Source organism: Neodiprion fabricii, chromosome 2 (genome assembly GCF_021155785.1).
Source record: "Neodiprion fabricii isolate iyNeoFabr1 chromosome 2, iyNeoFabr1.1, whole genome shotgun sequence".
Lineage (NCBI taxonomy): Eukaryota > Metazoa > Arthropoda > Insecta > Hymenoptera > Diprionidae > Neodiprion > Neodiprion fabricii.
The window spans coordinates 13,307,860-13,323,891 of record NC_060240.1 but is presented as its reverse complement, the minus strand read 5'-3'; the positions used below and the strand labels follow the sequence as shown (position 1 = coordinate 13,323,891).

Sequence of the window (16,032 nt, the reverse complement as noted above, 5' to 3'; positions counted from 1 at the left end):
AGTAAAAGAAAAGTAAAAGCAATATCGCTGAAACGTTTCACATAAAATATTCCCAGAAGGTTTTAGGCATTTCCGATCGATGGAAATAATTCCATTTCTGCGACTTAGCGGATATCATACGTTTCAAGATTGCCAGAAATACCACGCATCGACTTAATAATCCAACGATATCCTTTGAATTCGATATTTGGAATTGCACTTCCTGTTTCAGGATACAGGACTGCAAATAAAATAACTAAACATGGAGTCAAGGCAGGGAACGGATCGGGCATGTGTATTATACATACGTATATGTACCTGTGTACAGGGACGTGAAACACAACGCACACCAAAGCGTACTTACCAACCGTCAGTGAATAGCGAGTTACTTTTCTTGCATGCCATGCATATGTGAAACGTAAATGTATGCTTAAAGGTTGTATAACAAGCTGTGCGTGCAGCGGTTTCCGCATACGTGCAAACACAAGCATCGCACAGAAGATGCGAAACGAGGCGGGTACGCGCATAATAATAAGCGACATTCGTTTGATCCACGTAAGCCGGATTTTCCGTTTACGTGCTCAACCCGCCCCCCAGTTGAGTGGCGGGTTTGAAACGATGAAAAGATGGCTTATATTCGCGAAAATTAGCTTCGATTTAACGTGTATATTAGACTCCGAGTGGGTATACGCTGTATATTTTTCAAAGTAATTAGCCACTGTAATCCCTGACAACTGCGAGGCTGCCGGCATACACACCACCAATTATCAGTGCACATACCCATTCAAATTCCCGCCCGCACGTGTGACCCGCCATGCCTCCTCCGCCGCACGTAACCTCTTTCTGCAGCGATCCTGCTAACATTGAAGCCCGTCAACGCCTGCGAGATTTCATCTCGACTAGATTATAGACAGTCAATGGCCGATTAGGTACTGGGACGATGGGGCAGCGATATTTTTTTTACGTAATAGAACGGTTGGAATTTTAATATCTCTATGGTAGCGCCACCTACAACTGAAGCGACACTGTCGACATGTTGTGTCTCCATGTCCTAAGAATAGCTTATAGAAAACTTGTCATGCAGGTTTACGAATGATAATGATATTGTACTTATGTATGAATATTATTCGCCCGTGTTGAGGTTTCACCCTTTATTCCGCCTCCCCTATTTTTCTCGCCGTTCAAATTATTTGTATAAAAACACGGACTGCAGGCAGCACACGTTTCTGTTTTTACGAGTGCGAACGTCGACACTTCTCGCTTGACGTGCAGGCGTCGCGACGCCGTGTTCACGGTGCGTGGTGTAACGCGTTCACGCACTCACGCACTCGCGTGAAATGCGCACAGAGGCGGGAACCGGTGTGCAAGTGATATTACTCAGACCACCGTCAGCGACATAAGTGCGAATTGCAACACTCCGGGAGCGGAATCGAGGCGTGCAACGCACACTTGCGTGCATCACGCAAACTAATTACGGGGTAAGCAAAATCTCGACTTCTCTCTCGCTCTCGTTAAAAGGAAGAGAAGATCCGGCGGCGGCGGCGGCGGCGGCAGTGGCGGCGGGAAGGGGCGAATCTCCTCGGCTCTTTAGTCGGAGGAGAGGAAGGAACTCGGGAGGCTGCGGCGCTGCTTTCGCCGATAATTGGAAAGTCTCCCGGGCGCTGGAAGTCAGGTTATACGTGTACATATATTCGCGAAAGATGCGGAAGCTGCAGAAACTGCACGCATCGCGCGTTCACTTTGACTCTGGGATTCTTTTTCCTGCTGCAGCAGCTCCGTGTCGTTAATTAGCATTTCGATTCTCGCCACCTGCTTGCCGAGAGACGAGGATATGCATTTGTACTTTTTACACTCCTATCTCCGGGCCACACGTCGTCTGCAGGAAAATTAAACTGAACGAAACGGAACGACCCATCTATGTACATAATCCACGCACGTAGAGGTAAATACACGTACGCAAACTGCACAAACGGTTCCGGGGCAGGATCCGCAAAACTTTGAAACGTACGTGCCTACGTGTATATGAGAGCTTTCCCCAAACCCATGCGGTAACGCCATGGCGTATGTCTGAGCATCGTACTTTTTATCGCGGCGAAGATCCGAGCAATGTTGTCACGGTAGATGTGACCTTTTGTTCGTCTTGTTGCTATTATGGTAATTAGTCTATTCGCGTCGTCTCCACTAATTACCTCACTTTGATATACACGCGCGTATGTGTCTTTTTCATGCTGTATATGTACGCATCTCATTAATTGGAACGAGATTAATGCTTTTGCATAATGTTCGCGACTTTGTTCAGACTATGTTGTATATCATTATTTTCAGTCCAAAGAAAACAGCTCGATTGGTTCCTGCATGGGGTTTGTACACTTCACAAAACCCAGTGATTGATAGACTTCTTAGATTTCTCTTACAGAAGCATGATACCGTGAACTCAGTCATTTGCAAAAGTTTGAACCGATTTGATCGATAAGGAGGGGTAAAAAAAAGTGTTTAAAAACAAAAAATACCATCTGCAAAATTCATCAAGCGGATCATGGTGATGAAAGGGTCTAATATCTATAAATATTAGCAACCGATACGTAAATGTATTGCGTAAACGGTACTATTTTGTCGCAGAGAGAAAATGCTTCACTTATCATGAACCGACAATGGCGAGTAACTATTGTGCTAGGTAGCATATTATATTCGCATTTGCCTTTCCTAACTGCACAGCCCGAAGGTAACGATACATATGATTGAAATGCCGATTGGGAAGTGCGAACTGCCTTGAATGCCCAATTATTATACTGAAAAATATCTGTCATATACACAAGTATACAATGATATGTATGTGTGTATATGTAAATATATACGTACACAGATATGATATATGGAAATTTGGATAATGGAGACAAATGTGGTGCGAGGATGGCGTCGCCGCAGTCGGCGGAACCTTTTCCTCATCCTCGTTCCTCATCTTCATCCTCATCCTCATCCTCATCTCCCTCGATTCTCTCGCCGCGCCGCCGAGGAAAATGTCAGTCACACGCGCAAATGCAGAAACCGCAGCGAGATGACACTCGTGGCGGTACTAATTGGGCCCTCGAGGTGACGTTCAGGAGCGAGGATGCTCCTGCGTCGGCGGGTGGCGTGGGTGGCCGTCCGGGGGTGAGAGATCGCATTAAATCTTACCGGGTGCACGCCTCCGTCCCCAGCGGCTGCACCCTTCCGCGCCGATAAAGTTATGACGCGGTCACGTGGGCGCGCACAATGAGCATTAAAGGAAAAAAGATACTGGAAATACGTACATCCGCGTACTCAATTTTTTCAATGCCAGTAAACTTTTTTTTTTTTTTATCTTGAATGCTATATTCCTTTTCACCGCGCCCTGTGCATAATTTATTGACTCCGCAGCCTGCAGGCAGTTATAATGAGGGGATGAGAAATTTTCACATCGTGATTTGTCGTTTATTGTTTCATTCAGAATTTCAACACTGCGGAAAACCTGCATTGCGTGTATTTCTGAATTTGCGAATCTGAATTAAGCGATCACTATACAACCAATAATTAATGGATTCTCGATTTCTCTGATTTTTGTCAATGCCCAATGATGGTTGGAGAGGAATTTTTCGGGGAACTTTTCGGTTTCATTACCTTCTGTATATCTGTTTTGACAAACAAAGAAAAACGTTGGGATACAATATGTGGAAAGTGGCGATCTGTCATAGTGGCAGGAAATATAGAACTCGAAATAATCGTATTCAAATCGGCAAGTATTTCTTCTCTTTGCTACCAACGAACTGAATATGACAAAACAGAAGCATTTAACCTAGCCTGTGCAAGGTATTCTTTTATGCATTGGTATTTGTCGAGTTAACCTTAAACCATCGACTGCTAATTCTACGCCATATTGTTCAGCCACGCTCGTATGTAGAGAATCGCAATCGAGACGGGCAAGAGAATTTGAGAAAAAATGTGAAAATTCATTGATCGTAACAGGTTGAATTTTTCATTGTCCCGAAGAGTTTCAACCCCTGAACCCGACAGAGAATTTCGCCTTCGGGTGATCCGATGAATTTTTCAACGCCCAATACGGAGTTGTACAATGCTTTTGACGTATATTATTAATCTCGCGAAACGAATATCGATCATCGCATGTTACAGGATGGCTGCCGCAAGCGGTATATTCTTGGGTTATATGTATAGCAAAGCCAGACGTTGGAAGGGGTTGGATGACAATTATTTCTCCGGTGGAAGTTTGAGCGCGTTGCGAAGTGTTATTCAATTGCATATCCCAATTAAATAACAGGCAAAAGGGCGACGTAGCGTCCCGGCGACTCCCCTAATTGCGAAAAAATAAAATAACCACTTCGCTGACGCACAGGGACAGAGTACCTGCACGCATACAGCTGCGGAACTACTTATACCCACCCACGCGACGTGAGAGACTTCAGCCAATTTCATTATATATTCGCAATAATTTTCATGCGGCTTCATTACAGCCACCAAGCGCACTCGGCCTCGGTGGACACAATATGCTCTGTGCGTTGTACGGAGCTTTCAATGGAAAGGGGGTAGAAATTCTTTATTAAATTACATCAGTTACACCAAGATGAAAATCTCACTCTATACAACCATAATAATTCGCGCAAATAACTGTTCCCTGAGAGAACTGCATAGTACGCAAAATTGAAGTAATAATATTGCAATATTTCTGTATAGCCATTCAAGTTGCAATATTAATGCAAAAACAATTCCCGATGTATCTGAAATATCTCAAACTCTGCAGATTATAACTTTCATCGAATTTTTCACCAATATTCGAGGAACATTGCGCAGTGTATCTGAAATATTTAAAACTTTGCAAAATTACGATACCGAAATATTTTTCCAATTTTACGTGTTATTTGATTATATACGGATGTGCATCTAATCTCCATCGGTGTGTCGAATATTGTTTTCATCATCTTGTTTCAATCACTTAAATTTTGTGAATTCTAGTCTACCTCCAGTAAATTTTAATGAATTTTCGATTATTGATATATGTACTTTTGGACTCGTAATCGAGATTTCAAAAACCTGACACTGTAAATCAGTTTAATTGCAACAAAATTTGGCTATTCACGGATTACTCCTCATCCACAAAATCTTCATTCTCGTTATTCTGGTTCGAATTCCTGTAGGGGATCGATATTCACGGTCTTTTCCTTTAGTCTCAACGGCTCGTACATCCACGCAGAATAATATACCGGGACTTTTCTGTGACACTACTCATTCAACGCCAGGAGATAGGCAACCAAAGTTACACTTCACGTCTGTACAACCATTTCTGAAAATATCTGGCTTGGCAGTTGTCACGAACTCCGTAATTCGGTTAGGGATATCTTTTCAGAAATGGCAGTACATGCCTAAAACGTAGCTTTGATCGTAAAAAAAAAGAAACAACTCCCCACGTGTACGATGTTTCGCAGAGCTATTTAAAATAGGATGCAATGAATATATATCAAAACGGACCGATGACGGGTAGAACAGTTTTGACACATGCCTCGCACCCTTTATCTCGCGACCCCGAGACTTCTTCGCCCTCGGTAATCCCAGCCAGATAGTCCGAATTACAAGCCATCGCCGTTTTCCCCCGTGTGCCTGAGACACTTATTCGCACTTGCTGTGTACGTTCAGACCTAGGTATTATATATCATATATATATAGGCTTGTTATATTCCTAGTAACATTCTTCTGCAAGCAGAAGGAAAGCCCCACGATATGAGCGTCGCACACAATGCGCGGATAATCCTTTATATATACATTTCTCGGTGCGACAAAGAATCTTGGTAGGTATGTACAAATGTGGGATATGTATATACCTACACATGGACCGGGCACTGCAGGGTTCGTCGAAGAAGGTATATATTTTTTGCATTCAAGAAGTGGATCATATCCTTTCGGAATTAAGAACCCCGGGCAGGACTTCTCCGAGTAGGCTAGCTTTCGGTGTACAGCTGTCAATCAAGATTTTACCTTTTTATTTACTCTGGGAGCCATGTCAAAATAAATACACAAGCACATCCACCTCATATTACATATTGCATTTTCTTCTCTATGAAGTGCTACATCAAACAGAACTGGAAATATTTCGTGTGCTTGGTATGGAATTTATCATTCGCGTAAAGAATATTTCGAAAGATCCCGCAGTAATTTAGTAACCTGAATCGCTTTTCTTGATAAGCACGTTTCTTGAACGTCAAACAATTCGCCACAGTTGTCAGAATTACAAAATCTGCAGAATGATTTTCAATGAATTTTTGCAATCAACCTTAGCATCAATATCAAAGACTTAACTGAATGTAGTTAAGCATGGCAATTATTTGACTCACCGAATTTGTTATACTGCAGGGGCTTCTTCGTTTCCAGCAGCTGCAACAAGTCGGGTATAATCCACCTGAAACAATGGAGATAATATCACGTCAGGAAATGGGTGAAGCAGTTTTCACTAGAAGGCGGATGCAATATGGGAATCCGGAACGTCGTCGGTAGGAGAGAAGACATTAAAATTAATCGTTATGTCTATGGCATTACGTAAAATTATCCGTGTTATCCTCCAACAGTCGGGCGTCTTTATTGCTAGCTCAGGAGACTGCGGGCTGATAAAATTAAGAGCGGGGGAGGATTGTTGGATAATATTTTGAAATTGTATTATATGCCTATATATTATACAACAATATTCAAAGCATTGCGTTCGGAACATGTCCAGGAAATATTCTTAAAATGTTCGAAAGCGTGAAAAAGCGGCCTAGAAATATTTGATCATTATACATACTTGTAAAATGTTTCAAGCTGAATAGCTTACATTAAGAATTAAATCATATGTACAACTACTTCACATTTCAATGGAAGCATAACCACTTAACTGCCAAGGTGTCATAGCGACGTCAAGCGCACCCGTGCCAAAAATCGCATAACTGCCAAAAATATACGGAATAGCGTCATAAAGTAATTCAATGTTTTTGGGTTTCTAAGTTGAATACTTATTTTTGAAAACATGTGTTGTGAACATAAAAAGTTGTATTTTCCCCGCATTAAGACAGTTTTGAGCCCTCCAAGTTGACGAATTTTCGATCATTGTCTGAAATAGCGTCATAGAACAAACTATCATTTTCTTTTTTCGGAATCCATTTTTCTTTTGCAAATCACTGAATAACAATACTTTTGATTCCAAATAAGCAATTTCAAGAATTACCGGGTTAATGACTTATTATATAGTATAACTGCAGCTTATATTAGAAAAATTACTTATTTGGGCTCAAAAATATTATTATTCAATGTTTTTCAAAAGAATAATTTATCCCGGAAAAAGAAGATGAGTTTGTTATATGACGCCATTTGACAAAATAATCAAAAAATCATCAACTTGGAGGACTCAAAACTGTATGAATACGCGGAAAAAATAACATTTTGTGATCAGAATCGGAATCATGGCCTCAAAAATACTTACAACATATACTTACAAAAGTAAACATTCACCTGAGACACTTAAAAACATTGAATTACTTTATGACGCCATTTTATGATTTTTGGCACTTACGACACGAGCGCGTTTGACGTCGCTAAGACACCCTGGCAGTAGAGTGGTTAATTGGTAATTCCGAAAAACTAACCCAAAAGTGAAAAATTAATTAGGTCACAAACACTTATCGACGAGAAATAGGATCAAACTTCAAACCAGGCAGCCCTCAACCTAATTTTAACCTAAAACCGAAACGGCGGTACGATTGCAAGTGGAAGAAATTATAACCCTGCGTCTAATCAGTGCGATGCGTAGGTGTATCCGAAGTGTGGCTTTCGAAATAAATGGCAGTCCATTGTACACCCGTTTCAGGTGTAGTAGCTGTGAATTCACGTATAATACAGGTATACGCATGTATACCAACAACAAAAAAAAAAAAAAATCCGAGAAGAGAAAGAAAAAAAAAAAAAAATGTGCGCGGGGCTTTCGGAATTTGGCTCCAGGGTGTGGATGAATATGGAGGTGCTCTTTCACGTCAGGTTATGAGCGATCGAGGGAATCACAGGTAAGTGCGACGGCTCCGAGCCGTTTTATTTAGTACACAACTGCCGAGTCACCAGTTATTAATGAGAAGCCGCCTGCAGCGCGAGGTGATGACCGGGTCCGAGTTCAGCCATTCTTCAAATTTTCATCCTCGAGTCCGGCGAAGATAAGAGTGATAGTCGCGAAATCCATGTTGAGAAAAGACTCTACACCGCTTCTTAGTCTCGGTAAAAATGCCCGCATCGAGTTTTTCTCCGACTGCAAGGAAAAGGTTCAGGGATGAATTTCTCGCTGGACTTGTGTGGGAGCTGCACTAGTCGTCTCAAAATCCGGTTAGCGAAACGACGGCGGTTCCTGTGTAATTTTCAACTCTCGTCTCGGCTGGTGACGTTTCTGCAGTAACAGGATGAATAAGGAAGGCAGGCGGTCTCCTTCCCATCCCTCGAGAATATTTTTACGATCTTGGGACACCTGCTGCCGCTGACACCCCCGCGTAGCAGCGTCATTGACGGGCGGGTTGAAATATGAAGGTCCCCAAGGATAATCGCAGCTTGCAAGGTATCCGGCGCACCTGGTTTCAACAAGACTTCAATGGGGCCTCGGCTCTTGGGTCAGAAGTTCCGCTCTCTCGACCCCTTGGCTTGATTTTTAACCGTCCAGAGGACCAAGCAGCTCATGAAATTTTCACGGCTTCGTAGGTTTCGAACATTTTTCAACCCCCTCCCCAGCAGCTGATGTTGCAAATCTTTCCGAAATGAGAAAATTCCTGAAACTTCTAGTTCAAAGGTAGACCTGGACGCCTATCTTGTTGTTCCTGGAATCGAAGAACCTCACACAACACGTACCTAATAAGAGAGAAACATTGCTGCAACATTTATACATCGCGATTGGAACTGGAATGTTGCACAAGTATTGCGGCAATGTGACGGAAACATTTCAAGCGTCGCAAAATTACGATGCTGCAATATTTCCGCAGTATTTCGTGCTGCGTGGGATACAAGATGATCGCCAAGGAAAATACAAGCACCGTCAACGTTCCATGCAAGTTAGGTAAGCACATTGGAGGAGGCGAAGCGTGTGGGGTAAAAATCGCGTTGACTATCAGTACACAATGCCACGACCAGTGACTGGAATCCTTTGAGGCCCTGCAGAGTCGACCAAACCTTGTCATCCAGTCGCATAAAGCGTGAACTCATCGACAAATACATGATATTTTAATAAGCCTCGGAGGCAAACGCGCGGAAAATATGCTGCAGGTAATCCACAGGAAAACGTCCCCCAAGGCGCAGCGTGCAGCCCGCAGACTGCCGTTGAACGGCGGAACGGTGGAACGGTAACCCTGGCGTACGTACACAGAAGATTCCAATAATTCCGCTTGGTAACGTCACAATGCTGACGTTTCACAATGCCAATAATCGATCGGATATCCTCGACACTCGCAAGGCGCGTTCTCTCTCTCTCTCTCTCTTTTCCTCTCCGATTTAGGAGACGAAACTCACTCTCTCTCTCTCTCTCTGCTGAACTCTCTAGCTGTCGTGTGTCGGTATCTTATCATATTACCGATTAGCTCGATGGAACATACAGAAAATTACAATTCACTTCACCTCAGCTCGGAGTTCGAAGAGAAATATTTTTGAAACGAAATTGTTTTCTAGAACCACTTATTTCTCAAAAAACCGCGTCGCTTAGAATAGGAAAAATGTATGTACTCCTAAATCTTGCTCGTACCCGAGGCATGGATGACAGGATGTCCAGGTCATCAATAAAAATCATCAAGGATTAGAAGGACGATTACCGGAATCCCCGTGCCAGCCAAGAGACGTATCTTAAACTCTACTTGTTTATTTTTGCGTCCGCCCGTTCTGTCGGCTTTGCTTCTATGCGCCACAAGGAAAGAGGGGGTGTGGTTCGGGCTGAACCAGGTGTCTCCCTCCTCTACCACCCTGTCCCATCCCAAAAATCGGCGGGAACACAAAGAGGTGATGGATGTCTAGCAGCAGCTTCCCTCGCCACCTCACGTGTCGTGTCGCTCACCACGACGACCAGAAGTCGTTATCTCCGTGTCCCTTGACGACTTGAACTGATACTCCTCGTGGCATCATCTCGTATAGTACACTATCAAACATTTCCCTCCCATATATGCCAATGATGTCAATGAAGTTTTTTATTCGCACACAGTCGTTTTGAAGTCTTGAGACACTGGATTGTTTTTCATCCTACTTCCATGGGAGTCAGCAAAGTGTGAAGCTTCCGAGGACACGCGATGTATCGCGTTGTGGGCGGCTCTTAACCTTGAATGCCTTTTGGCCTTCTCCCGAAGCTCGAATGTGAATGAGAGGTAACGAGTGACAGGTAACGAAGTGAATTTATATTCCTGCTGGCCTCAGGATGCCAATTTACTACTGACCAGTTGCAAAATGGCTTTCAATTGTCACTGACCACCGGCAATCTTTTCCCCTCTATCAAAGGGCAGAAGGGCACTAGAGTCAAATGCGAGTTGACAACACCGCCAGAAACCGAAACAGAAACATAAATCGAAGGGAAAAGTTATTCATTCTTAAAAACGTGATCCGTTCACCGTCGTAAGGTACATTTTCATACTGACGGTTCAGAATTCTGAACTAAAATAATCCAAAGATCAGCCTGAGTGGAAAATACGTGAAAATATGCGTGGAGTTTAGTAGCGGCTAATCGAGCCGTGACATCAATGGTACTCACAACTGCACAGTACAACGAGATCGTGATGCGGATATTGCGACATTAGAATCCTGAGGGGAGGATCGCTCAATTGTAAAATTCCTTGAAGTCGGTCGCGTGGCTTTTCCTTCGAAGAAGAGGACAAAGATCAGCAGCTATTCGGCGCTGAGAAAACGGACAAAGGACTTCGTGCGTAGCCAGAGCCTCGGCTAAGAGGTTGAGGGTTGTGCTTTCTCGGGTCGACTCCTTTTCCTCAGAGGATTTAGAGCCATCTTCGACCCTGAATCTGTGTCCTTTCAGCTCCGGGCGATCGGGACGTTCCGGGTTCACCAGGTGCGAGCCACGCGTCCGCGAATAACACTCAAGGGTCAAAGGACTCGCTGTAAGATTGCACCAAGCTCGTACCGCGATCAAACCATGCTGAGCCACCCGGCAGGTGTCCCTCGATTCTTTTGTCGCGGATTTCTCGGGGGCTGTTCCTTTTCACTAAGAATATTCTCGGGAGGAGTCAAAGCTCTACTTCGGTGCTGCGGTCAAAGAGGTCCGATACCGCTGAATCAAATCACGCTTGATTTTATCTGTCACGTGTCACCAACGATCGCGACACACGGTAGATTCCATATCTTTCATCGAACCACGCACACCGATATTCGGCAAAACTTTCGTACAGAGTGGGCAAACCAGAGGTGGTGATATTCGCTGGAGGTTATCGAATGAAGTGAATGAGTGACCTTGACGAAGCATCGGTTTATTGTGGGGAGAAAGGTGGAGCCGTTGAGCCCCAGAGAACAAAGAGATTTCGTACCTCTTTGTGCGCCAGTCTCTCACCGCGGTTCTGGATCATGCCGGGAAAGTGTATACCTAATGTATAGCAGAAAGGGGGATGAGGTGGGCGCGGAATAATAAGGGAGTGATTTGCATCCATTGACGAAACCGACGCGTTGCCCCGAATCCCGACGCGACGAAACGCCCAACATCGTGGTTCACTAGGTAACTGAGTGTCTCCAAAATTGCTTTCCGTTGTCGAGATTACTGTTATTTGATGTAACGAGATTGGTTCACCCATTTGAACGTACCGCAGGACGTTCATCGACTCTTTTTTCTCCCCTCCGAAGTATCGTCACAAGAATTAGAGGTCAGTTTCAACAAAGTGCGGGACATTTTGTTAGAGCTGCCCGAATCCTGGACGAATCAACGATCACATATGCTGATCACGTTGTTGTCTAGACAGGTACAAAATTTCAGTGGGACTATGCTAGACCGACTCCAGACTCTGGAACTGACGCCATCGCGCTTGCTAGGGGAATGACATCAGACGGGGCAAAAGGCGGTGACATTCAAGTCAATCAACGACCGGCCAGCGCGGGGACTAAATGACCTTTTATTGCTGGTCCCACAGGACGTCGGGTGCTAGTCGCAATCTTTCCTTGGCTTGCTCACCCTTGGCCTCCGCCATCACCGCCCTTCTCCAACTATGCAGAGACGTGAGTCTCAAAGTAAGAGATTCACGCTTTCAATCTGTAAGAAATGAGAAATGATGGAATTTTTAATTCCCGAATGCAGAACAGATGTTTAAGGTAATACGAGCAAATGAGAAAACGTTATGTTAAGTGTTGGGAAAGGGGAATATCAGTAGATAGGGACGGGGAATTAGGCAGTTATGGAAGAAGCATGAATTGAGGAGGTTGTTGGGAAAACATTTTCACAGCTAATGTTCTTATCCGGTTGGTGGAATTCCAACCTAACCCAAGCCAAGCCGTCCTAACGTAGTGTAATCTAATGGGGGGAGACGTAAGCGAGGCATCTAACCCTTGATTCCCCTGACTCTTGGACAAATCAACGCATTTGTCCCGTTCGTAAGTGCGTTACGCACCCCACCGAAATAATATCTACAAACGTGCACGCGCTGGCATGGGACGTTCAGTCACCTTCGATTTCTATGTATTACACGCACACGAATACATTATATATTAGCTACGAGTATAATCCACGACCACTGAGTAGAAAGAACGGGAAAAATATGCTGATGAACAATCGAGCACCATTTACCAAAACGAGGTATACTCGTATATGAGGTTCATGCAGCACCTACAGTGACGTGCATTTTTCCACTACTGTCCATTTCCTGGTTGTGTGAATATCCTTTATCATTCCAAATAGCGGTTATTGACCGGTTCCGGTGTCATTCACAGGGGGTATACACCGTATACGTATACATTTACACAATATAACTTATATGTTGTATAACTATGTAAGGTCGAAATATGGAAGTTATATCCGTCCCAGTGCCTTTAACGTTACGGCGTCGTGTTGGAATAACATTTGTTCGGGGTTCAAGCTAAATGTTTTCGTTAAACATTTCTGAAATCGTTCACCGCTGAATCATCGGTATTCGTTGAAAAGTTTTTTTTTTCTGGCTTTACCGCCTTTGTTGTTTTAACGGTAAAAGCATCCGCGAACTCGGAGACACTTCTTGAAACGCTTAAACTACTTCGTGGACCGCAAAAGCCGCTCTCAATATATCTTCGTTGAATGTGAAAGCTTGCGTCACTGACCTCGCTGCAAGTAATATACCGTTTCAACTCATCAGGACTACAGAGTTATGTATGCAAATGAAAACTATATGGAAACACAGAGACGCGGTGGAGTATGAGTAACTAGTCTTGTGTCATAACCACGTGATCAAAACACGAATGGTCCTGGCGCCATTTCTAATTAAAAATGTCAATGCTCTACGTGTAATGGAGCCCAAACACGTGATTCTAGTCAGGAAACGGATGACTTCAAAATTATTAAAGAAAAGAATTGACCAACAGATGTTGTATAATATTGTAGATATCGAGAGAAGCTTGCGATAAGTTATAATTTCGGACCTGTGAGAACAGAGTCGTCCAATCTTGGTGGCAGCACCATCCATTCTGGCGGTAGAGGTCTCGGATGCTGTGGACGCGTGGACGACGACAGGAAACGGAGGAGTGAAAGGGGTGGCAGAGAAACTGGAGGAGCAAGACGAAGAGGAGTAAGAGGAGGAAGAGGAGGAGGAGGAGGAGGAGAAGGAGGAGGAGGAGGAGGAGGAGGAGGAGGAGGAGGAGGAGGAGGAGGAGGAGGAGGAGGAGGAGGAGGAGGAGGAGGAGGAGGAGGAGGAGGAGGAGGAGGAGGAGGAGGAGGAAGAGGAGGAGGAGGAGAAGAAGAAGGAGGAGGAGGAGGAGGAGGAGGAGGCTCTCCATCGCAGTCCGTCGCCTTCTGGGTGGAGGCGACTGCGCGCGCGCTCCCCCGCGAGCCTCCCCTCTATTGATTTTGTAACATCGTGCCCGTCGGTCGGCGGGTCCTCCACGTCCCCCACAGCCGCCCTCAACGACCCCTAGCGGAGAACAGAGACGCGCGCCGATGCATATAAGCGGAAACAGCTCGTGTATTCCCCGCAATTATTCTCTGGCCACTTTTCGAAATCGATCATGAGAGACCGAAAACACGGCCGACTGTCGATGGGTTGAAGAGTGCGGAGGAATCTTCGACGTCGAGAAGCGAGCCACTCTTGGAGAACTTGCAATTTCCTCGGGCAAATTGCGGTATTAGTTACCGCCGTAACGTGCGGTAGCTACGCCTACCCGACGGACTCCGTAATCTATATACACACCTGCGCTCACCAAGCCGTAAGAATTTCGCGCATGTTTGTTGCGTTGGGACGTGCCGTACGGCCGTAGGCGTAACTTGGCAATTACTCGGTTGTGTTCCCGTAAGCCTTTACGTCGCGCACGCGCACCCGACTTGATTCGGCAAACTTTAGTCTCTGTCTGTCATTCCGTGAACCGGCGCGACGCCCTTGTGCCATTCTATGCTTAAACTACAGAGCATTGCCAATCTATGCAAAAGCATTGCCCACCTGACCGTGAAAATTTCTGATTTGAAACACTTTCCCTACTGTCGCCAAATGCTGGTACCAATTACTGTGTTGACGATAAACCGTTATCCACATCTTATCACGCGCTAATCTGTAAATTTATCAACCATGTTTAGCACATTGGGGAAGCAGCGGATGTTTCATTGTTAACGAATATCATCTACTGACGTAATGGATGAGTGAAATGAAAAAGAATGCATCGGAAATGTCATGTCACAGCATAAATAAGCGCGACCATTTTCATAGGTCTTTCAGAAACACTGAGGAGCAGACGTCGAAACGTTCCTGCAAAATATGTGAAATATTTCGCAATATATCTAAAATATTTGATACTTTGCAAAATTACGTTGTAGCAAATATGTTTGAACAATGTAGCAGAAGTATTACACAACTTAGATCTGAAATAATTTTAATTCGGCAGAGTTACGTTTCGAATCATTGCAAAGTTACGTTGGTGCAATGCGTATAAAATGTTTTCAACTTTGCAGAGTTACTATGCACGAAGTTGACGTTAGCAACCAGCATTAGTAGCCAAACGTTCTAATATTTATTCTAATAAGGTAGCGAAGACCGACAATCAAAATTTTGTGAAATACCTTGAACCCCCGATACTTCTATAAAATTATGAGGATAAAACTGAACTGCATTTTTCTATTTCCAAAAAGTTTAACGGTTTTGGTTGCCAACTTTGGTTCCTAGCTTTAGCTTCATTTACTTTGCGGCAATATTTCTGAAATATTGCTTGCTGTGTGATAATATTTGATCCTAAGCGGCAAAGTTTTTCTACTAGAACCTGACTCGACGCAAAATTGACAACTACATCAGACGCTCACGCTCGCTCTCTCTCTCTCTCTCTCTCTCTCCACAATCCAGCCCTCGTCCCTCCCCTCTATCCCCCGCCGACAAACTACGCGGCTGAAGTTGAAGTTGAAGTTGAGGCGAAGTACCACGTGCGTGGTCTGGCCCCCTTCTCACTCACGGGCAAGCAAGAAGTACTTGAGGGCATTTGCGGTGGATTCGGCGGTGGTATACGAGTATATAGGTACCTTCCCAGTGGGTGCTTGCCCGGAGCCCCACTTTGGATACCCACCACGGGCCCTCGGGATCGGGGGCTTTTGGAGAGGCACGACGAACACTGCACGATATTCCGTGATAATCCCCCCGCCTCCTCCATCGCCTCTCCGCTCCACTCCTCACTTCTAGCCGTTGCTCTAGGAAGGGTGCCGACGTCGCATGGCGTGGTAACCAACTACCTACTTCCTTCACCTAGGGAAACCCTCTTTTCATCTCCGGATCCTTAGCGCTACGAGTAGACCAAGAAAACCAACCCTCATTCACGCTGAACTTTTATTTTCTGGGCTATTAACACAAACAATTCATCGTTATCGGTCTCACCTGACGTGATTGTGAATGAAAATACGAATTG

At 44.6% G+C, this 16,032-nt stretch overlaps 1 protein-coding gene across 9 annotated transcripts in view; it reads right to left on the bottom strand.

Annotated features, from left to right (window-relative positions):
* The window catches only part of LOC124175042 (transcription factor Sox-2), a 304,766-nt gene that overhangs the window by 248,859 nt on the left and 39,875 nt on the right, over positions 1 to 16,032 (bottom strand). For all 9 annotated transcript variants that reach the window (XR_006869067.1, XR_006869069.1, XR_006869068.1 and 6 more), the window contains exon 2: positions 6,336 to 6,400. The gene's annotated coding sequence lies outside the window, so the exon portion shown is untranslated. The remainder of the gene's footprint in view (positions 1 to 6,335; positions 6,401 to 16,032) is intronic.